The sequence below is a fragment of the Triplophysa dalaica genome, chromosome 21, assembly GCF_015846415.1.
Source record: "Triplophysa dalaica isolate WHDGS20190420 chromosome 21, ASM1584641v1, whole genome shotgun sequence".
In the NCBI taxonomy this organism is placed as follows: domain Eukaryota; kingdom Metazoa; phylum Chordata; class Actinopteri; order Cypriniformes; family Nemacheilidae; genus Triplophysa; species Triplophysa dalaica.
The window spans coordinates 10324214-10348264 of record NC_079562.1 but is presented as its reverse complement, the minus strand read 5'-3'; the positions used below and the strand labels follow the sequence as shown (position 1 = coordinate 10348264).

At 39.3% G+C, this 24051-nt stretch overlaps 1 protein-coding gene across 3 annotated transcripts in view; it reads left to right on the top strand.

The window, feature by feature from the left end:
* prickle2b (prickle homolog 2b) overlaps positions 1 to 24051 on the top strand; it is an 83539-nt gene that overhangs the window by 47076 nt on the left and 12412 nt on the right. Inside the window, exon 1 of one of the 3 annotated variants that reach the window (XM_056735463.1) lies at positions 20672 to 21410. The exons of the other annotated variants lie outside the window; for them this stretch is intronic. The gene's annotated coding sequence lies outside the window, so the exon portion shown is untranslated. Of the gene's footprint in view, positions 1 to 20671; positions 21411 to 24051 lie in introns of those variants that run through there. 3 annotated transcript variants of the gene reach the window in all.

The following is a 24051-nucleotide window of genomic DNA, read 5'->3' as shown; positions in this document are numbered from 1 at the left end:
ATTTCAGCTTTTGTTGCGAGATCTTTGAAGTTCAGGGTCACTGTCCTTGTTGCTGTTAGTCTGTGTTCAAAGACAGGAAATAGGCAATATATTTTCTTATGGAGTACTGTTGAAAGAATTTATCTCTGTTGTGCATCTGGATGGGACTGTAAATCGTGACTGCGCATTCACAAGAACATGTTCGCGTCTTTGTTAATGGCGCTACTGTGTGAACGATTGTGGCCCATCCTGCATTTAAGACAGATTTTATGTGACACCCCGTGGTATCTCGCACACGCCCAGTGTGGCTTTTCCTGTCGCAAGTACACACACACAAACACCAACGAAAGCACCATAGACAGATACATCATTCTGACTGTACCACCCACAACATTTCTGCACATTGAATAGAAAAATCTGAATTGAGATTGAATGGAGCAAAGGGAGGCTTCTGCTCACATCTCCTGCTTCACCGATATTCCTCCTGAGAAAAAACAACCCAAGTTACGCACAGTTTGTCTTCACAAAAGTTACTTAACAACGTTTCAAGTTTTGTGCAGATTTGCCAAGTTTTAAGATGTGTGAATTTGAACTCATTTCCCTCCAGATTCTTCCAAGACCAAATTAGCTGATTTGTCAGTCCACATTAAAGGAATAGTTGAAAATTCTGTCATGAATTACTGACTCTCTAGTTGTTCCAAATCTGTATACATTCTTTGTTTGGTTGAACACAGAGAAAGATTTTTGGACGAATGCTTGTATCCTAATCGTTCTTGGACGGCATTGACTACCAGAGAAGGAAAAATACAAGGGTACATTCTTCAAAATATCTTATTTTGTGTTCAACAGAACAAATACATTTATACAGCCATCTTGTCCCACGATGGTAGTCAACGGGGTCCAATAACTGTTTGGTGACAAGCATTCTTTCAAATATTGTTCTCTGTGTTCATCAGAAGACATTTATACAGATTTAAATCAACTCAAAATGATTAAATTATTTTTTTAATGATTTTTTTGGGTGAACTATCTTTAAAATTAATTTCTATATAATTGTATTAGTCCATCTTAAATGTGTTCCTGCATAGAGTTTTAATTCAGCATCTTTTTAAAGTTAATACTTGACAAATACATGTGAAAGAGCTTTGAAAGAGCAATAAAGTTGTCCTCTGGGTGTCTTTTTCTCCACCGTCTCTCACACTTTCCTATCTTTATCTCCTTCTTCCTCTCTGGCTCTTTTTCCATCTGTGTCCTCTGTGGTGCTAACAGAATTAGTGAACACAGAAGATAAACACACTAGCCAGTTTAAGAAGTGTCCAGTCATACTCAGGGAACAGTGATTATGGTGAGGGTGTAGATAGAAAAGGCATGTTGAGAGGTCGAGAAACAGGAACAGAACTCTCAGTCTACTTCTGTGGACACAGAAGGCTGTGAATGTCACCATTGATTTCTTTTAGGGTGCCCCCTAAACATCACACATCTACAGTCTTTCCCTTCTCCTGCTGCTCACACTTCCTGCTTTCACAGTCACAACCAATCAAAACTCAGCGTGCAGTGCTCCAGGAGATCTGTGTTTGTCACCCAGACAGAATATTAGACATGGACCAGTGATTCATAATAGCGCTCTTTAGTACTTAATACGAACATAAACAAACACTTTATTAAACCCTCGTTAAACAAAGGGTCATGAACCTTCCTCACAAAAAAATCTATACGTTGTTAAGGTCCATTTAGATTCAGTTATCCTTTAACCACACAACCTGCTTCAAACAAATTTACCAGTTTTGATTTTTCACAAGTATGTAGCATTTCTCATTGTTTTTTTTGTTTTATTTCAAAATATGCATTGTGCTTTACGGAGACATAAATGTGTCATGTTAAAGGTGCTGTGTGTCATTTTTTGGAGGATACATTGACAGAAATGCAATATAAAATACATAACTATGTCTTCAGAGGTGTATAAAGACCTTACATAATGAAGTGATATGTTTATATTACCTTAGAATGAGCTATATATCGACATACACCATGTTTCCCGTTGCATGGAATTCACAATGTTATACAGTAGCACTAAATAGAAGACGATTCGTAAATACATTATCTCCTTCTGCAAAAAAACAAAAACATAGTGTTGGCCTCCGTAGTGCTTCGAAAGGGAGGCGGGGAGTGGGCCGTTGGTTGCAATTCACAACTTCACCACTATTTTCCGCTAAATTTCACACAAAATAGTGTGTATAGTCTGTATGCATCCCCTCTAAGGGATGTCTATATGTGTCATTAACAATACCAAATGGAAGGGTAGAAATGATGAGTGATTCCAAACTGCTTGGTTTAACTTACAAGGCGTTACAACAACTGTTAACAAAAATAATGATCCTGCGATCCTTCTAAAACCTTTTATCTCTATACATATATTTTATAAATCATTAATATTAGTCAACCTTTGCATTTGTCACTTGGTTTTGCAAATATCTAACCAATAAAACATATTGTGTTGTCAAAGTTGACAGGCACTTTTTAATTTAAAAAATAAAAGTGTTTTTTCCATTCCTTAAAAAACTGTTCATTTGTACATCTGAGGTTTCAGAAGCACAATTAAGATAATATACTTTTGTTGCATTATAAGTTTTTCTCTCCTTCATCACCAAGGTTCACTATTGTTCTTCTCGATTGTGTGGCATGAATCGATGTCTTTGTTTACAGTGGCTAAATTTATAAGTGAAAAAAGATTGCTCATCATGTTTTCTGCGCAGTGACGTAAAAGCACAACATGCTTCCCCAGGCAAGACAGAGGTGTTTTATAAAAGGAACAAATTGGAATCACATCCTCTTTTGTCTAGGTGACAACGATATCAGATTCCGGCATGTTGCGACACCCCCCTTCCCCCTGTATGAGTGAGGCAGGGAGCCAAACAAACCAGATTGCTACTCAGCACTCCTCAATTTGCCTCCTAACGCCTCCTGGTCAGGGAGCTGCTATTCTAAGGAGCTGTCAGTCAAACACAAGTGCTTCTGTCCATCGACTGCGAGTGAGAAAAAGATATAGAAGAAATGCCAGAGAGAGATTAAAGGGCAGAGGCACAGAGAGAGGATGAGATTAGGAGGTAGAGTAGGTAAGGGTGATGACAGGGAAGGAAAAGGAAGACAAAAATGAGTAAAGGAAGGAAGGATAGAAGGAAGTGGAAACTTTCTTCTTTGATTTATCACCATCATCTCTTTTTGTTCATTCATTTAGTTGTTAGTTGTTGGATCACTGATCACTTTTGTTCTACACTGGGTGGTTTCCCTGACAATTTAGCTTAAAATAGAACTAGGCCTTAGTTAAATTACGATATTTAAGTTGTTAAAAGCTTACTTTACAAAAAAACATTACAGTGTTGATCTTGAGACAATATAATCGCCCTGATATATTTTTAGATATGTCAGTGTAAATTGTTGTCGCTTAAGACGCCTCGAACATTTAAGTTTTACTATCTTTTTGAACACATTTGGTCCCCACAGGGTAGGCAAATGACTAACTATTGTTCACCATTAAATGTTGCATGTTTTTTAATGGACGGCAGGCTTTATTTTTCTGTACGATAGATGCCATTAATATTCCATTAGAATCAATCTGAGGAGACAAACCCAAATACACCTTTTTCATAGAGAGCAATTAGTCATCAAAGCGAAGCTGCGCGTCTCCAAACAAAGGGGCTTTTGGGTATGGATGCTTGTATTGCAGAAGCACAAAAGCTCTTCTTTTAAACTAGAGGAGAATGAATCTGAGCTGTTTTTAAAATGGTGTCATGCCGAGCTGAGTTATAGGATGAACTCACTTAATGTGCATTTTCTGTCTCTATTTGGTACTTGATTGAACAAATGTTGAGGATTTGGGGGCAGACTCCCACAAATACAAGCATGTGTGTTGGCAGAACATTACATGTAGAGTTTTGCCTCGTGGAAACTTTGACGGCTTTTTCCAGTCAGATCATATATGGTTAAAATAAGGGATCTTGGAAACATGGCGGTTGTAATCCCTTAGCATGGAGCCGTCTGTGATTATTGATGACACGCACTAATAAGGATCATAGATCATCTCCCTGACATTGACATGACCACTAAAGTCAAACGCTAGGCAGCTAAAGGTCACATGATTTTGCCTGATGTCATGTCATGTGTCAAGTTAAAGTGAGTTAACCCCAAAGGCATGTGCATATGTGATGGCCGATTTCTCATACGTGCACTTCGTGCATGAATTTTAAAACTGAATTTTGAAGGTTACCTATCTATTATCAATTGTCTCTTCAGGTTCTTGTGGGTGCTTTGTGAACCTGACCCTCTTAATCTTTGGAAAAATGCGCGTGTGAAGTTCTGGTTCTAAAGCTCATCGCCGCAGGCGGTTAAATGAATGTGATACCGCGGAGACAGACGGACCGTGAGAGACTGAGTGGAAAGACTGGCCCGCATGACAAACTAGAGCTTAAATGGAGAAAGACTTGTGGTACCAATATTTTGCATGTAGTAGTTGCAATGAATTTTATTTAAAAACCTTAAGGTCGCTGACTAACATGAACCCAAGAGGTTCTTTTTGTTACTGACGACAATAAACGGTTAGTATGGTGAGTCATGTCGCATTCATGTGTGCGTATAATTTTGATCGATTTGATCTCAGACTACTTAAATATGACAGGCAATGCTGTGACTCAGTCAAAGACGTAAGAACTATGGGTATTTTAGTCCAAAACCGATGACATCACCAACCACCCACATTCCAGTTTCACCTGAGGCTGTTGGCGCTGGTATAGGATAAACATAAACAACGCCTTCCGTCTATGTAAATGATGCTTTAGTTCATGCCTTATTCACAAGCGAGTGCTGTTTTGCAGTCGGCAAATAGAAATTTGAAGCGTTGCTTGATCGAAAAGTGGAGAAGAACATTATAATCCAGACTAGAGGTGCAGATTCAGGTTGTCGATGATTCAGGTGCCTGTGGTGATCGACAGTCCAAGGGGGGTTTGACACATTGTACATACTACTTTAACTCTCGACGTCGATATGAATAAATTGCAATGCATTGAGGGATGGTATATCGCACTTCACAGCCTGCTTTACATGCCCAGCCGATAAAGGTGGTGGTTTTGAGCTAGCAATGCTGAGAATCATCTTGAAAAAAGGGATTAGGGTCTGGGGACGCAGTTTGTGAAGCACCTCAAGAGACTAGAGAAAGGTAAAGATGACACATGGATGGATTTCGCAAAGATTAAGATGGAGAGTTTGAGTCAGAAGGTCTAAGGAAGAAAAAAGGGAATGTCTAAACGGAACGAGGGAATAAAAAGGTGCAGTTACAGTCCCTGAGATGATAAAATTAGTGTGTTATGAAGTATCCATCCCCCTCTTCTTCTTTCCGCTTTTTCTCTGTCTCCCACTCTCTCTCGCTCTTTCTTTTCAGTTATTTCTCTGTTGCAAGCTGCTCAAAACCACAGCCTTGGCAGCGGACATGCTACTTCATCACATCGCACCACGCATGATCAGTGGACCTCATCTATCCACACACACACATAGACATTTCGCAGCACAAAATGGCAAACAAGCTCCCGAGGTTGACTTTCAACAGTCATGTATGACAGGTGTGAACTTTAGGATGTGCTCTTGATATGATAAGATGCGTTAAGGTTGGATGTAAAAGATGATGATGTGGGTAAAAAGGGACATATGTGGTTGTCTGCGTGCGAGAGTTGACCAAATTCTAACCCTTAGCATTCGGCAGAGCAACACAAAATGAAGCAAGAAGCTACCAGACTTTGTAATAGAAAAAGCATTGCTCATTGTATACCTCTTGATCTTTCCAAATTCCCCACAGTGTGTATGTGTGTGAAAGATGACACTGAACATGCTTTAGATACCATGCTTGAGAGATCTCCACAACGGTGTTCCTTCTGTCTACTGAGCAACATAGGGGTGCGTTTTCTATCAATATGTTGTTCGTGATGTCTTCATATTCCTGTCACAACTGGAGGCTGTTGTCCAAGTGAATGAGGAAGAATTACGGGTCTGTGTGTGTGTGTCTATGCGTGCAGAGAGCAGCATGCTTCCAAGTAATCCTAACGCCCTCTGAGAGTCCTTGAGAGAAAATGAAAAACACACATGAATGGGAAAACAAGAAACTGTGAGAAGCAGCTTTGCTGAATACAAAAAAAACGGCTTTGCGAAGATGGTATGCTGGTCTTGGCGGTTTTAGGATGGTCTCCCAGCCTGCAGGCCTTTCAGTTTGACCACCTGTTAGTGCCCAAAATCCAGCAAAAGAGACCGGTTTAACCAGGTTTGCTAATATTGGAGATTAGCTAACGACCTTAGACTTGTTAAGGAGAATAGTTTGATTATACTTAAACTCTTAATCTCGGTTCTGTAAACAAGAGACGTGCCAAACCAACATGTTTAGGCTTCATAGGCGTGCTCCCGATCAACTTTGGTGATATGATCCAGAGTGAACAACGCTAAATACACATGTCAACTCGGTCCAAAATGTGGGATGGGATCTAACAAGCCATATTCAGAGATACAGGCATGTGACCACATTGCATTTGTAGTGTAAACACAAATCAGACTGAATCTGAAATCTGAAACAAAGCATTTAAGTAAATTTGAAGAATTGCGGTACCCATTGTTTGACTTGAATTGGTTTTGTGTCCATACAATAGAAATCGACGGTTAACGCCAAAGTCATCCAGGTTTGAAATCACAAGTAAATGATTGAATTGCTAAACCATCCATTTAATGGCCTGAAGCCTAAAACTACAGAGCCTGTAGTATACAAATCAAAACATAATAATGTTTCTTATTTGATCATCTGTAACCATTAATTTCAACATTATTGTGGCCAGCTCATATTTTCTTTTGTTTATGTGTGTGTGTGTCTGTGCGTGTGTTTATTAGCTGTTGTTCTGCAGTATACAGGAGAGATTAAATTCACAGTGCTGGGCTTCATTCTGACAAAGCTATTCCAGCAAAGACATCACTGGGCAATTTCATCTGATCACTGATCAAGCTTTTGTTGGCTTCCTTATGCACAGCAATATGCAAATGTCAGATCTGTCCAGGCCTGACACACTCTCATTCGCTTCCCCAACCTGACAGTCTGTCAAAAAAAACATGCTCTTTGCATTTTCTACCCCCTCCTTTTTTCCCGGTTTGCTCTGTTCATTTTTGAATTTCCTCTTTCGTTTACCCCAGGGATGCAAGACCATTTAGGAGTCTTTTAAAAACAAGCAAAACTGCATAACTGCTCAAAATCGTTTTTCTAAATCTAGGAGAGAGCGAAGAGGGTAGGAGTGAATAGATGAGTGGAACGGAGCAGTGGTGTTATAACTGTGTCATTCTGGGGTGGGCAACTAAAGTACATTTTTAATAGCATTTTAACTTTACGTAGAATTTATGGGCGTCTAAGAGTATTGTGTACACTCTTAAATGCTGGTTTGTTTAAAATCTGATATATTGATAGCCCTAATGTCATGGCAAATTTTGTATATCCAGCAAATCGGAAAGGGCTTGGATATAATGACAACCAGAGATGCCAAACACCACACACAAACAAATATGCATAAATAAAACTATGACACAACTTCCAAAACATCCCTGCCCTATAGCGATCTTCCTGTGCAACATCCCTTTCTGTTTCTCACACACTCATCACATAAGCGTCAACATCCAGTCTACGCGTAAACAGCAGACATCTGGAATAATAAAAGATTATAGACACTGTATGCAGGGGTGTAGTCTAGTTTTTTATAGGGAGTATACTCTGATTTCCACCCCCAAAGCCGCCCACCCGTCCCAGATCGACAACCAATGAGCACCACCCCACTCACGAATGCATAGAGTACGTCTCTATATGTAATCAAGAGCATTCTGTAATCAGGATTTCAATAGCCAATGACAGCTGGGGGGGACTTACTCAGAGTTACATTTAGCCTTAGATGGTATATGCATACAATCCCTAAACCACTGGTTTTATAAGCTGGTAATTTTCAATGCACATATGTGAAAAAAACAGCTATAGAGTAATTTATTTGTGATATACTATTTCTACATAAAATCAACATGCTAAAAATACTAATACATAAAGTCTAGTGGTTCCATTAAAATACCATTATGAACCACAAATCTTTCTATAACAAAATTAAAAAAAATCTCCTGGGTTAAAGTATAATCTTTAGATTTTGACTGACCAATTTCAAAGATTTACAGTAAATCATATTGATTCGCTTAATAGGACTAGTTGTAATCCCACAATTTCAGCACAGTTGAATTGCCCAGTAGGACATTTCCCACGCCTTATGCAGGGGGAAGCAGTTATTGTCCTGAGTGAAAGATGCCAATAAATACATTTTTTATATAAAACTCTGATGCTTGTCACTAATAACTTAGCCTAGTTTTTACATACTTATTCACACAATGAGTACAAGTTGCGCCTAATTTTGAAATTGATAGTTAACTATAATAACAAACAGTGAACATTTGTGCAGTTTTGTCAAGCACCCGTTGCACTTATTGACTGCTGGCAGTGTCTCTATTTTGACTTTTTCAAGGCTGGCCAGGAGCTCTCATCTCTTATCATCTAAAACAATTATTAACATTGTAGTACAATTGATCTCTCCCTTTCTCCCTCATTTATCGATTCACCACACTAACGTTTGTGTAAGAATGCCAATGCCAACAATCCCCTTACAGTTATGTCAATGATAAAAAATATGCCAATTTTATTAAACAATAGGCATGCGTTTTAAAAGTTATCAGCAGACCGGCGAACAGAGTATGCAATTGCGACCCCCTGACGCTATCGCGATGGAGGGGTTGCAGCATAGCATGAGCCTCGTTGGGCTCATTTTCTGTAACACCTGCTGCAGCTGTATGTCACCCCAAAGTGGCAGTAGCTTCATGGGCAGGAAAAAACGAAATAGTGGAGTTTAAATGCTTGCCTTTCATGATCCTGTTTTGTTTCACCTCCCAATTGCACCAATGGTCCAGATGTCAGTGCGTCACACATTTCTGACACAAAACGATCTTGTTATGTATCCTTGCACTTTTTTAAATGGGTATACGGAAATTCTTGATCTCTTCTAGTGGGTATACTGCTTATACCTGCGTATCACGTAGACTACACCAATGGCTGTAGGTAATATTTTTCAGGTCTTTGCTCTTTAAGCCGATTAAAGTTTTGCTTAGTGTGAAGAGGCTTGTATTGAGGTCGTCAATGTAACACATTGTAGCCTGTCAGAACTGACAGGCCGTGTAGATGTAATTAAGTGGATGGGGTCTCTATAACATCACTGTGCCTGTTTCAATGCTTAAAGGTGTGGACAGGGTAGCTTGTTTGTACCAAAGTTTCATTTTGTTTGTGTGTGTAACTTCATAAGATAACCGGCCCACAGATGTTGGCACTGGTTCTGGTTTTGAATCCCTACATTTGAAAATTACACAGACCACCAATATAGCCTCCCTGAGGCTGTTTACCTCCTCGACAGACATTAGAGCTGCTCTATAGTCTTTTCTGCCCGTGCACACAAGACTTCACAAAAATGACTTTTTTATTTTGTATTGAGGTTTTACTGCTTCTTTATTAATTTTATTATCAACCAAATTTATCTGAAAACATCGAGGTGTTTATTAAGTTAAGCTTATTTTAGTTTGCCGTGCAGCAATGAGTTAAAAATAAAATACTGATACATTATAACATTGTATATATCATACCATGTAGATGATGGAGGTTGTATAGGCTACGTTTTTCATAAAAAATAACTTTAATTTGACGTTTTTGCGTTAAAAAAGAAAGGCAGGCGTTCCCATTTGATTAGTTTGTTTTGATGTTCAGCTCTAGTAAAACATGTGCTCTTTTAAAATGGGTGTGTAAAACACATGTTTTTAATCACATGTTTTTAGACAGTATCTTTCTGTAATTTGACATTTTTAAAAGGTAATTTCAAAAATGTGAAAAATCTGTTGAAAACAGTAAAATTCTGTAATTTTCTTACAGTGATGCAATTTCGCTTTCATCGGGATGACAGACTAAAAACTTTTCACGTTTACTATGTCACTGCAGGCATGAGAGCAAACATTTATTTTGCCTTTTTTTCTTATTTTAATCTTAAAATGGAATGTGTTTTAAAAGATTGTGGAAAATATAAATGCATACATCAGCACAACCTGATCTCAATAGCAGTTAACCTTATTATGTTTGGGATCTATTTTTACCATATGCAGTGTTTTATGGAAGATCTCTTGATCCAGCGACATCAGCACTGAGACGAAATGTACACATTTTACCCAAGTTACATACTTCTTAACCCCACCAAGAAGAGAATTGATCCTCCCATCCAGTAGTCTTGCTTCAGTAAATGAACTAGACAGCTGATGTGTCATATTTTCCCCAAGTGTCTGTGTTTGGCTTGTAGTTAGCATGTTGTGTGTTGAATGTTCACTCCCATAATCTTATTAAGCCTTGTAGGTTTTTTGTTGCTTGACTGGACCATTTGCAAACAATTATGTTCTTTTATTGAGCTCCACACACACATGCTCCCTGGGGCAGGGTGAGGGGCTTGTTTTTTGGTAATGAAATAGAATTTGCGTAGGCCACGTTGACATTTTTCTGGAATCGTTGTCCCTGTCTTCATCATCTTGAGAAATCTTTTTTTCATCTGTTATCTTATTGAGACAGATCCACACACGAACACTTCGCTATAACACCTAACCTGAATCTGTCATATATTCTCATTAAACTCTCATACATCTTTTCCTCTCAGAAGCACAGATTTTGAAGTGAGCACATTACATATACACTTTTTTAAAGATTTTAAAGATTGCGTATCACAAGCAGTGTCTGCATATTAATATTGAGTGCCTATACAGTAGTATTGCATATGTCATATCTTTGAAGAGTATTTAGTTTGATCAAATTTATAAAAGAGAGATACAGCTGTACGATTATTTCCAGAATAACACAAACTGCTAGAGGTGGGACTAGTGGGGAGAGCGGGATGGAACTACAGCACTCGCAACACATCATCACATTAATCCCTTCGTGTTTTGTGCATTATGTACATACATGAAAATTCCCAACAAAACACAGACGTATGACTTAGTTTTACTTACTGCCTGCAGTTCATGTCAGGCATATTCTATTACTGGGACCGTGCCATCTATCAGTTTCAAACGATCTCCAAATCCTGCATTACATCCACCTTTACATAACATCCATCACTGAAATGCCATGAACAAACAGACGCACCTAAACTTCACTATCGCAAGAGTAACTTGCTGCAGCGAAGCCTATCTTGACGCAGCTCATAACCTTGATGGTAAGCAGGTCTCGCTTGTCAGTTGGCTTGTGGATGGGCTCTTTCACCTTGCCTTGCTTTTGGCCAATAAAAGAAGGACACACGGATCCAGAATTAGAAAAAAACTTTACGAAACAAGTTGGAATGCTGGGGAAGTGTATCGAGCACAGAAATACTGTGTCCTCTGTCCAACTCATTTTTAACAAGTTGACCACGTTAAGCATGAGAAGCCAGCCTGTTTAACAGTGTATAGAAGTCAGAATGCAAGACACAGCATGATAGCTTTGCTAAAACATTGGTCAATTTAATTCCCAGTAGCCTGGAAATGAGAAGAAATTCAGAAGAATTTTGATGCTGCTTTTTATATAATAAACAAGTTTGTGACATTGAAACAAAAAATGGATTTGGACTCTGACCTTCGTACATGAAGGTATAATTACAGGATTTAGATTTTTAATGACATGCCACTTAAGTGATTATTCTTTATCCAAGTGTCTGTGTTTTACCAGTTCAACCAACCCTATGTTCTCTTCACAAGAATTAAGATTTTGAGATTTTAAGAAAGCTTTATTTAACGTGATGATGCCTGTCATTAGTGGGCTGCTGTCATGTTTCATATCTGCAGCTGAATGTGTGACAAAGTGGCAACAGTCTTAGTCATAGGATGTTGGCACAATTTCCCATTCAAACAACTTAAGATTGTACATTGTAGATCCTTAGCAATGGCCACAAAGTCTTTTCGAGAAAGCTGGTATCAGATAAGCAGGAGGGAGGGTTGAGACCCGCAGTGAGTCAGCCTGTCAGTATTAATGTCATCTCTAGGCAATTAGAGGCAGCTTTCTACAAAACTCTGAGAGAAGATGTAAAGGACATGAAAATGAATCACTGTTTGATTGTTTTCCCCATTAACAGGTGTCAAGCTGAAGCAGCAGTTTTGCATTTTGGCTTTTTGTGTGTCTGACATTTGGTCTTTTTTTACATTTCTGACATAAACTGAATTCCACTGTAACAAGAAATTTTGGCTCAATTATTATAAGCTGTCAATTTAATATATTCATTTATTACAATTAATTATATTATAAAATAACACCTAGTTAATTAGTAAGAAAACATTTACGCATGTAAGTAAAGAATTTAAAAGGAAATACTGACGCAGGATGTGTTCTTCAGTTAAAAAACAGCTGCGTGAAATAAACAATGTTTTGATTTCTAAAGCTAGTATTTTGATGTCATTTTACACTATAATCTTTACAAGTTATTATATTAATTTTTTAAAAGTATCATCATTTCTATGCTATTAGTTCAATAAATGGCATAACATGTTATTCATAAAAAAAAAATGGATTGACTGTCATCCATCCATCCATCCATTTTCTACCGCTTATCCGAACTACCTCGGGTCACGGGGAGCCTGCGCCTATCTCAGGAGTCATCGGGCATCAAGGCAGGATACACCCTGGATGGAGTGCCAACCCATCGCAGGGCACACGCACGCACTCATTCACTAACGCACTCACACCCTACGGACAATTTTTCCAGAGATGCCAATCAACCTACCATGCATGTCTTTGGACCAGGGGAGGAAACCGGAGTACCCGGAGGAAACCCCCGAGGCACGGGGAGAACATGCAAAATCCACACACACAAGTCGGAAGCGGGAAACGAACCCCCAACCTTGGAGGTGTGAGGCGAACGTGCTAACCACTAAGCCACCGTGCCCCCTGGATTGACTGACATACTTTTTTTAAATCTTTGAAGAACACTTGTGAGCTATCTACAGTATAAGCTTCCTTTTGTAGACGTAGGTTAAAAAAATTCCCATATTTGTTATGTAGAAACAGCACCAGGTTTTTCTCTCTTGAAGCATGTTTATGTCTCCACTCTGATGGGTTTTCAAGTTGAAGAGCTGTTTTTATTTGTGTGCAAGTGTGTGTGCTTTTGTGGCCGACACAGGATCTCTAAAGTTTACCAAGGTCACCAGCTTTGGTGTGTCAAATTCCTCAAGTGGCCTCTAAAACAGATCTCCGTGGTGGAGACTCCCGTGTGACTGATCTTCCCATGAACTCCCTCTGTTCTTATCTCAACGACATCTCTTAGACAATACGTTTATCTGCTTGGAGACTAAAAGATGAATCTTGGAAGAAAATAAAGGTGAACAAATAAAACTTGAGATGCTAGCAAAGATTTGCACCAAGAGGCTGTAAAATGGACCAGATGGTGGAGTTCATACTTTGTTCGCACTCCCACACACAGAATCCTGTGAGGAAGAGAAACTGCTTACTAGCGTCATTTCAAATCTGTGAGCGATACATATTTATTTCATTGCCTCTGCGTCGCATAATATGAAATGCAGGTCTGCTAGATCATTTAGAGATGGCCCAGTCATCTTGTTTAGTGTCTATAAGGCTGAAAAAAATCTTGTTGATATCTTTGACAAGCTCCAATCATTTGAAAGTTTGGAAGTTCAAAACTTGTAACATCTCATATAAAACATATCTGAATGGGAAAACTCCCAAACAGTGGCCGTTTCTCAATATGCGGTCTTGTGTTCTCTCTCTTCGTCATCAATAACCGTCAATGTCCGTTCCAATACTCAAGTGTTCTTGATATCAAGGATGCATTGAATGCAGTCTTGCACGCAAACAGAACCTGCTTGAAGTCCAAGTAGTCACTGCGGCGCGTCCATCCAAGTTCGTTCTTCGGAGGCTGCCAGCCGGTTTTGGAATTGAGAAACCACCACAACTTTTTGTTATACTACGGTCTCTTTGTGTTTTTTATCCTCGATGCACTACATATTTGTTGGGTTACTGTCCCGAGGGACTCACCAGAGAAGCAGTGGCTCAGTTAAATGATTGTATAAACAGATCAATAATATGATCAAGAACAGCTGTGGGTCTGTTGATGTCACCACAGCAATGACTAGTACGGATAAGTTATACTGTTATATAGCCTCTAATGCAAATAATGCTAAATGGGTCACAACATGTCAAGGTATTGAACACACACATCTCTCTTGTGCTGAATTACCGACCTCCTTGTCTGTCCTGAGGCTAGTCATTGCATGGTAAGCATGATGTAACCAGACACAGTGCCCTTTTCTCTTTCACTTTGGCTCACACGTTCTCTCAACACGGCATCTTAAAGCTTGCCACTCTGGCATTGAATTTTAACACTTTTAATTGTATGTTTTTTACGAGTTCACATACAGGGCATGATTGCCTTAAACAGAGACTGTGAGGTACTGAAATGAGACAATTATGTCATATCCTCCGACTTATTACGCCCCGGAGGGAAGTGGTTCCGTCATGTTGGAAAACGATTCACCACGAGGGATGACAGATGCAGCGTTTGGCGGATCGGTCTCTCGGCACCAGCCGCGAATGATAATGTAGAGCGATTTCAAATTCAAGCCACGAGCTAAACAGTTTTAACATTTTAATCAGTAATTAACATCAAGTCAGGGGATCCGTTGGGAGGCAGACAAAGTGGGTTGAATATTTCATTATGCTAAATGGCATTGTTATTCATTTGGTTTAAATAATCTCTATTTGACTAAAATCATCAGAATATCTTCAAGAGGTCATAGTAATAGAACTCAATATGTAATAGTTTTACAATATTGCTCGAGACACTGGATTGGTGTCCTGTCACCATTAAAGGGATACTCCACCCAAAAATGAAAATTCTGTCTTGAATGACTACCCCCTACCCATGTTTAAATTTCACAAGAAACTTTTTTCGATTTTTTTTTAGCAACTGACACATCTAGGACATCATTGACTACCGGTGAAGAAGAAAATGGTAGGCAAAGGTGCCCTAGAACTGCTTTCTTCCATAAATTATTCAAAATATCTATACAGTATCTATAATATATATAATAATTTTACCTACTAAGGTAGTCATTGATGTCCTAGAAATGTTAGTTGCTAACATTTTACTAATTATCTTTATTTGTGTTCAACAAATTAAGAAATTTATACAGGTTTGAAACAACTTGAGGCTCAGTAAATGATGAAAGAATTTTCATTTTTGAGTGGACTATCCCTTTAAATGATATTGCTGTTATATTTGTATATCTTTATTAGAATAAAGCAAATCAACTCTCATCAATTATTTCTATCTACCCAAATTCAAAACTCAGAATACGATAAGATTTTAACTGTGCAATGCACCAAATCCACTGAGGATGAATTTGAAACCATTAAAAATTCTTCAGGAACTGCACGAAAAATAAAGAATCATGAAATCATATCATGACTGACTCCGACATTATATTGCATTGCCAGGGCCTTCATGTTATCCCCCCACTTCATGTTCAAGCTCGGTCGCACTCAACATATCGAGACATTCCCTACGATGTTCCATTAAATTTGCCTGTTAGATTTCAGTGTCATAAACAGCTCTTTTTTTCCAAGTGAAAGCGTTTCTAGTTCTATTTATGGCTATTCTACACCCACATGCTGAGGGGTTTAAGAAACAGCTCTGATTTGGCAATGTCGAATTACAGCCTACCTTCTCTTACAGGCGTCCATGAAGGCAAATGTGAGATATTTCGGATTTCTGCAACTTTCCCCCGGCAATTAACAGGGATAGAAAATAGCTCCGAAAAACCAGGTGTGCCACGTCAAAGTGTGTGTGCATGTATGCGTGTGAAAATTTGGGGGTTTCGCATGTCTCCTAGATCACTGTGCTCTTTACATGTGTTACAGTATCTTACTAGAGTCTGGGCATAGTTGTCTTGGATCTCACAGCCATCTCAGAATAATCTCCACATTTAATCACTGGCAGCCTGTGGACTGTGGAGATTTGGAATAGCTCCAGTCGGTGCCATTGGGTGGCATAAGGCTGTTTTCCATATGTGCATCGGATTTAAGCTGACAATTCCCACAGTTTTTCACAGTTGTGTCTTTTTTCCCTACCTAGTAATGAAAATGACATAAAGAAAGACAAAGAAGGTTTTCGATTTAAGGAATGCATCTTTCAATCCATCCGGTGGTTTGGTGTGTGGTGTGTCTGTGTGTGTGTGTTCCTCTCTAGCCTTGTGCTCTGATCCGTCTGGGACGTCCAGTACAGAGAAGCATCTGTGTATGAAGCCAAGGGACCCTCCAAGAAACAAGCACACTGTGAAAAGCTTACTAAGAGTGTAGATATGTGTGAAATGGACCAAGACCTTCAGTTTAACACCAAACCTCGACCATATCTAGCGTCCCACACACAAACACTCCATCCCCCATCATTTGCAGTTCAAATAAACACACCACAATGGTAGAAGTGTGTGTGTGTGCCCTCCTTTTTAACTTGATGCCTGCCTGTGCCATTAATGCCTTGTAGGGTGTAACGTTCCTCTTGAATTCATAAGAGGGGAATATAAATAAGCAAAGACCACAGGGCGAGATTTAAAGAGATGAGGTGTGTTAAAGTGCAAAGAGAATTTATGTAACTAAGGAAAATTAATTCTGTGTTTCTTCTGTCTAGATTTATCACACAGTTCGTATTTCCTGTATTTCTCTAATTTTCCTTCTATCCTGGAAGAATATCACTCCCAAGACTTTATGCATAAACATTAGTCACCACCAGACACAGCAGACCTTAAAAGGCCCTCTTCCGTTCTTGCCCATTTATCTCAGAGCCTCTGGCTTTTGTTTGGCATAGCTTCATATCAGATTGTCCTTTAATACACTTTTTAGTTTTCAGTGTTTTAATTTGTATCTTTGTACCCTGAATCACTTTGTCAACTGGTCTCATGTAGAGAAAGTGAAGAGGCTTCTTTTTGTTCATGCTCTAATCTTCGAGCATCTATAATTTAATTAGTTCATTTTCCGCTATGTCTTACATGGTTTATAGCATGTTCTTGTGGTTAAAAAACGGCTGAAATCTGCCTTGTAGCAATAACAGAAATTAATTCCATTCCACCTTTCAGCATCTGCCATTTGTAAGCTCCTAATAGCCATAATGAATAGTTTAGATAAAATTCCCTCCATATTGTTGCAGTCATTCATGGAATGTCCTTTTGGACTTTGTAAGCTTTCTTTTCCAGTGGACCATTTCAGAGTGAATTCAATCTATAACAAATACTAGTATTCTTTTTTAATATTATATTACACTATGATCCCCTGGAAATCTCAGCGGTAGCTCGAGATAGTCAAAGATGAAGGATTTAAAGCGTGTCCTGACAGGGGTTATCCCTAAGACACACCCTCTTTGATGATACATTTTCCAGACGGGTGATGAGCACGAGGTTGCTATTTCAGAATAGAGTCTGGGTTTGATACATGTATACTATTTACTGCAATCGTATATCAAAGATACAATGTGCTGTGACTCGACGAGCAATGCATCACATTGCATTAGATTACAAATAAAAAAACAGGGGGTATTGATGCGTTGCTTTTTCTCAGAACTATATTTTCAGAGGCGTTTTTGGAATTACTTTCAACCAGGTGGTCATAGGGTCAATCCTTTTTTAAAATGTAAACATTTTGATATTAATTTAAAACCTTTACACATCCCTAGAGGTGTATAAAGACCTTACATAATGAAGCTTTATGTTTTTATTACATTAGAATGAGCTATTTCTATCTACATACACAGCAGGTCCCCTTACATTCGCCATGTTGTTCCTACAGTAGCCCTAAACAGACAAACTGCTCTACAAACTGCATTTTGTGAATACGTCTTCTCCTTCAACAAAGTGAAAACGTGACCACATCTTACTCCTTTGTCAGCCACCGTAGTGCTTCTGAGCGGAGGGGTGGTGGAGTGAGCCATTTTTTGCAGTTCGCAATCTCACCACCTGATAAATTTCATACACTGTACCTTTAAAATAAATGACATTGGTTTTAAACATTTACCTAATGAGACTATGTTAAACGTTTTGTTTTAGGTATCCACATACTTTCAGGGCAGCTGTAATAGATTCATCAAGAACTTATCTCAACGACAACTGCCGCCAGAGCTGAATTTCTTAAAAGTTTTAACAAAAACACACCCAAATGGTGCTATTGTGATGACAAAGTTATGAATCACAAGTGGGGCACGAATGGAGTTTCTGTTTTCTGTCAGAGGAGATGCAAACATGCATATCAGGTACATTTATATTTCTGTTTCTCTCCATCAGTCACTCTCTGACAAGTGGGATCTATCTCGGTCTCTGCCGTGTGTGAATGGCTGTTTCTCTGACTCCTGCAGTCTCCCCAAACTAAATATTTAAACAGGGCATACTTCTGCACCCATTTATTTAGCTTAAAGTTTAACTTGCTGCTTTTAAACTACTGCCATGTCGCCAGGGTGAAGCTAGTGCACTTTCCTAGATGGTTTCAAGCTATAGAACTGTAAAATAAAGAGATGTTTTATGATCAGAACTAAACGGTGCAAAACATATTGTACACAATATATTACATCTTATTACATCATACAAGCTTATCTACACAACATAAATTTGTAAATGTAAAACATCAAAGAATTCTGTGGCTTGCTGGTTACATGAATGCGAGTTTCGGTAAATTTAGTTCTCAGGTTTTCATCAAAACCAATGATGAGACCCTCTCCCGTGTACGTGTAGAAATGATGCGCTGTGGGATTTGACACCTACAGCCATCTTTGAGTGGATCTCTTCTAGTGCTGAATGAATGGATGTTCAGTCAGGAAAATGGGCTCTGGAATGTGATGTAAGGCCCTTTGAGAGCCACAGAGCCAGCCCCCACATTGTTCTGACAGAAAGCGCAGGTTTATATTTGTGCATATGATTGCTATGCGCGCGCGAGAGAGCGAGAGGGTGCAGTGTTTTGAATAGATGAATCATCAGAGCTGTCCAAGCGAATGCTTTGTTTATTTTTAGAGACACTTTATTGTTCTACCCTAAAGCAAGTGAAGCGCTCCATTAAATGTATCGTACAGCGGTCCGTGTGTCATGTTTTATCACCAGTTCCTTACTGGTGTTAATATACTGGTTACTATATTCTGTATTCTGCTTCTGTTTGATTAAAAAAAGTTGGATGTTACCTCTTCAGAATACTTCCGCTGCGCAGCTGCTGTCCTCTTTTTAAATTCATGCATTGATGGATACGGCTCAGCAGTGCTTCTGTACAGTGTAGAGCGCTTTTAGAGGAAAAGAAGTGGGGCATTACCAGCAAGGTCATGTAAGAGCTCCAAATCCCAGCGCTAACAGAGGTTCAGGATAGTTTAATGTATTACACAGCTTGTCTACCGTACCTCTCTCTCTTTGCCTTTGCAGGCGGTGAACAGTTAACCAAAATTAAGCAGCGGCACTTTAAAATACATTTTTATCTCTTTATACCAGACTGTGTGTATGTAATTTCTGTGCATGAAATTTGGTCTGGAAATGAGGGGGATTGTTTGCGGGACTTGGAAACAGAAGAATCAGGGAAAGGGGAGGAGGCGGTTTGCCTTACCTTGATGGCTTAGAGCCCATTTCCCAGATGGAATTTGGTTATCTCATCCTGAGGTCGCACCAGAAAAAGAGATGCATTCCTTAGCAATCAGCTGTTGAGCTTAGATACAGCTGCCCTAGTGTTGACTTAGAAAGATAGTCATCAGCGTTTTTCTGGGGGGGGGTGTATTTTCGTAAAGCATGAAGAAATTCATCGTCATCCGATTTTAGTGTACATTCGCATTTCTCATTACTTTCTTATTATTTGTGATGATTTCGTGACTGCTTGAGGGTTTTAAATTCCACAGTCTTCAAACATAAATATACATTTTGCTTAACCAACTTTCTAATTTTCTTAGTTAAATGGTTGTTTTGCATTGTATTTGTTTAATAATGTAACTGAATAGTGATTTACCATTAGAAGAAACCAAAGGGTCACGTGATTTGGTGCGGTGGTTTTGCTGTGTTTAATAGCAGCGTAGGTTAGTGGCCAGGCATATCAGCGAGCTTGTGGCTATGGGGAATGGAGTTGCTGTCAGTGTGTGTTATTCAGTAGAGCCTAAAGCACAAGGACGGGGGTAATTGATACCCTGTGTGTAGGGGTTTGGCTCAGACTGGCCTGTAAATGTGAAGCACAGTCCAATAAGAGATACCCTCTTTTCAGAGACACAGACCGTCTTGGTATAAACCTAAGCCACCTGGAAGTTAAAGAGCCAGCTGCATTCAAATAGATTGATGGGTGGTTTTATTAAGTAACTCAACCACTCTTGTCTTCCATTCTTCCTTCTTTTTTTTGCTACCATATGACATTATAAGAAGCAACTAAGTTGAAATGAGTAAACAAGCATTGAATTACTGAGCCTGACTTAACTAGTGCTGCTAATCTTAGCATCATCTGTGAATGATCTTTGTTTGTTGAGGGTTTTTAATACAGCACAGGATTTATATCACGTGGGACTATGGGACTGAACAGTACAAGGTTTAGTTGTATTAAATAGAATAAATAAAGAATTATAAATAAATAATAAAGCGTCATATTTAAAGCACCATCATCAACTTGGCCACTATTGTTTTCTAATGTGAATAAATCAAAGCTACATGACTTGTTAGTTACGTGTTAGTCCATCACGTATACAGTACATATTACAAACTATCTTATTCACATAGTTACTTTATGCCCTCTGAGTTGCATATGTTTCTGTTAGAAAGAAAGTAAGTGATTTGCATGTAAACGATCCCAACAACAGCAGCTATTCGCGTCTAATTAAACTAATGTAGGTGCGTTCACTCGCTGACATCACGGACGCTCATTACCATTCACAAGCTCGAGTGGGCAGCGCGAGTCCACGCCACGGTTCACTGAGCTCTCTTCCCCTCACAGACTCCGTGTTATTGACGAGACGCGCAGCCTCATGTAATGTCCTGCATTCTACCGGAGGAACTATCGCGGAGATTTGAGCAAGATCTGCGGGGGCGTTTCGTGTACGCAATGTTAAAGACGTATTATTAAAAGCACACGAGGAATGCTTTTCGTGGACGACATCCGTGCGCGGTCTCGGACTGACGATTTGTTTGCGGTAGTTGCTTGACAAAGACGTGCGGATTGAATCGCGCTTGTTTGCGCAGAAGTGAAAGTGCGCTTTTTCAACGAGGAGCTGGAGATGAGTGACGCGTGCTTAGATCCTTTCACATCAGGCAACATCAAGCGACCTCATCGTTCACGGTAGAAGGTAAGCATTTGGATGTTTAATCGCTCTCCGCATCTTTCACCGGTGCCGTTGTTTGTCTTCCATTTGCTTGTAACATGATGATATTTCGAGGAGCGTCAAACTTCGCCATTTAAATCAGACGGACATGTAAGTCAAACGCAGTTTTGGGTGATGTCGTGCGTCCACGCGTCTTTTTTAACGTCAGTTTAACCAGCATCAACGTTTATATGATTGTGAAGTTCCAACGTTGTAACGTAAGTTTGTTTTTATGTCTATAGAGACGACTGCGAATACCCGGATTGTATGCAACTTTCTCACCGTAGTTATCTTTCCCACTCGATTTGTCTTGCCCCTGTTAGTCGGATTAAGTCTTTGTTTGGTATTGTGTTGCCGGATTAACATGTGAAGAGACTAAGTGAGGAATTATGCAGATGAAGAAAGAGAAACCACAGCAGTTGCCTTTTAGAAAGCGTTCTCGTGCACGCATCTACACGCACGCGCTTGCGGCTTGATCAATTATAATGGGGGCGTCGTAGTTGTGTGGGTCGCTCGCTCGAGCGCGGGTAGGTGGTTACATCCTAACTAGATCCATCTTATTTTACTGCATTATTTTTATTAAATCGATATCGTTTCTACCTGCACCCCCGTCTATTTGAAGCGACCGCCATTAAACGGATTTCTTGCTCTCTTAGAATAATTGATCTTTTCATACGTCAAAGACCATATAGATCGTCAGTAGGCCACAGAATGAATGGCTTGTTTCATCTGCATCTACACTCTTATGACTGGATGTAAAATTCACATTTCCGAGCTGCGTGTCTTATACGTCATCTACCATTTTCACCTTCCATAAGTCTCTCTCTCTCTCTCTCTCTCTATGAGATCTTAACCGTGCTTTTATTATAGTAACTGTAACCATGTTTCTGTGTGGTTGATTTCCATTTATATTATAATTTTACTAATTTTAATGTTACCTTGGTTTCACTACAGATTAAAGCAAAAACCATGGTTACATGATTCATTTTCATAAGAGTCGCTCTGTCTGCCTATTTGTGTGTCACTGTTTTACATACACAAAAAGCATATATGTTGTATTTTTGTTTTGAGAATGCATATACATCTATATTGTTTTCTGTGGGAATCCTATTCAGTTCAAAGTACACAAGATAAATGAGAGTAAATGAAGAACTGGCTCTCGGTAAGCACCCAGCTGTGACCAGTTTCTTCGCTGTGTGTTGCCCTTTAAAAAGGTTGTTTAATTCATTGGGAATGATGCCATGGAAAAGCCTGGGAGCCTCATCAGTGAGAGACCGGAGTTTTTTGGGATTTCGTTTTTAAGCCACATCAGACCTGATTTTCCTTTTGGTAAATATGGCCCCTGTATCGAGGATGACAATGCCCCTGTGTCTAGCCATGGGCTATTGTTAAAGAGAATCATATAAGATTGTCTGGATGTGGCACGGGCCATGCTTAGAGCTAACAAAAAGACCACATCTGTTGTCGTCTGAACAATTTAAAAATGCAATGATTAACCCACAATGAGCAATTGTCAGATCAGATCATAAATCACAAGGACAACGTTCTGCTCGGACGCCTCAGGGGTATAACAACCTTCTGTGTCATCCCTAAATTACATTCCCAGTCTTCCATATTTGCAGTGCAGAGCAAAATCTTTCTAAAGGCTCGCCTTGTAAATCACAACGCTTGGGTTTTAGCATGATTTTTGTAATGAAATCAGTATGCCTGCATGCAGTCCGGCAACCTTTTTAATTCGGATCACATTTAGATGATTGTGAGTGAACAATATCAATGGACCGTGGAGGAGAGTTGGGCCTGGAATTTTCAGTCATGTGCGAAGCACAGCGAAACATGGAATCCCTTAGCGTTTCACTTAATCCATTCTGTGCGGTTGAGAGGGATATAGACCAGAACCTCTGTGACAACCCAACAGTTCATGTATCTGGACCTTCAAGCATCTCTGTAGATTCCTTCCCAAAGTTTTCCTACAAAGTAAATGTAGCTAAATTGGTTAGGAATGGGTCTCATTAATCCATAAGCCTGATCTCTTCCATTCTGTTATTTTCTCGGTTTTGTGAATTACGTGAATGTAAAACACCCCTTAAATTCAGGGTCATGGCTTTTAAAAAACGGACTCTTCATGTATGCAAAATATGTATTTCTACACATGCCTACACTTCCTAAGAATGTACCAGATTGCTTTGTAGCGATTTGTTTTTGTTTTCCTCCCTTGTATTTTCTGCTTGGCTTGCTCCACAGGGAGACCGGGCACTGAGACTTACTCAACAGCATTCGGTATTCACTGATGGGATTTTAAAGGGCTGTATTTTGCTTTGTGTGTTCATTATTAATGTAAGTTGTGAAGTTGGCACCCTTTAAAGTAATGCAGGTGAGTTGTCCTTGCTCAAGGGTGTTGAAACTGCAGCGAGACCAGCTGTACGGCCTATATATACATCTGCTTAACAGTTCCTCCAACTAAAACCCTACAGAATCCATCCTACTCTCCAGTCCTTTCTTTTTGATTCAAAGTGATGCTTTTAAACTACTAAGGGGTTCACCTTATGTAGGGTTTAAAGCGCTTCATCCATTTCTAAGCTGTTTTTGTTTTTTGCTTCTTAAATATTTATAAGTGAACCATTGTGTT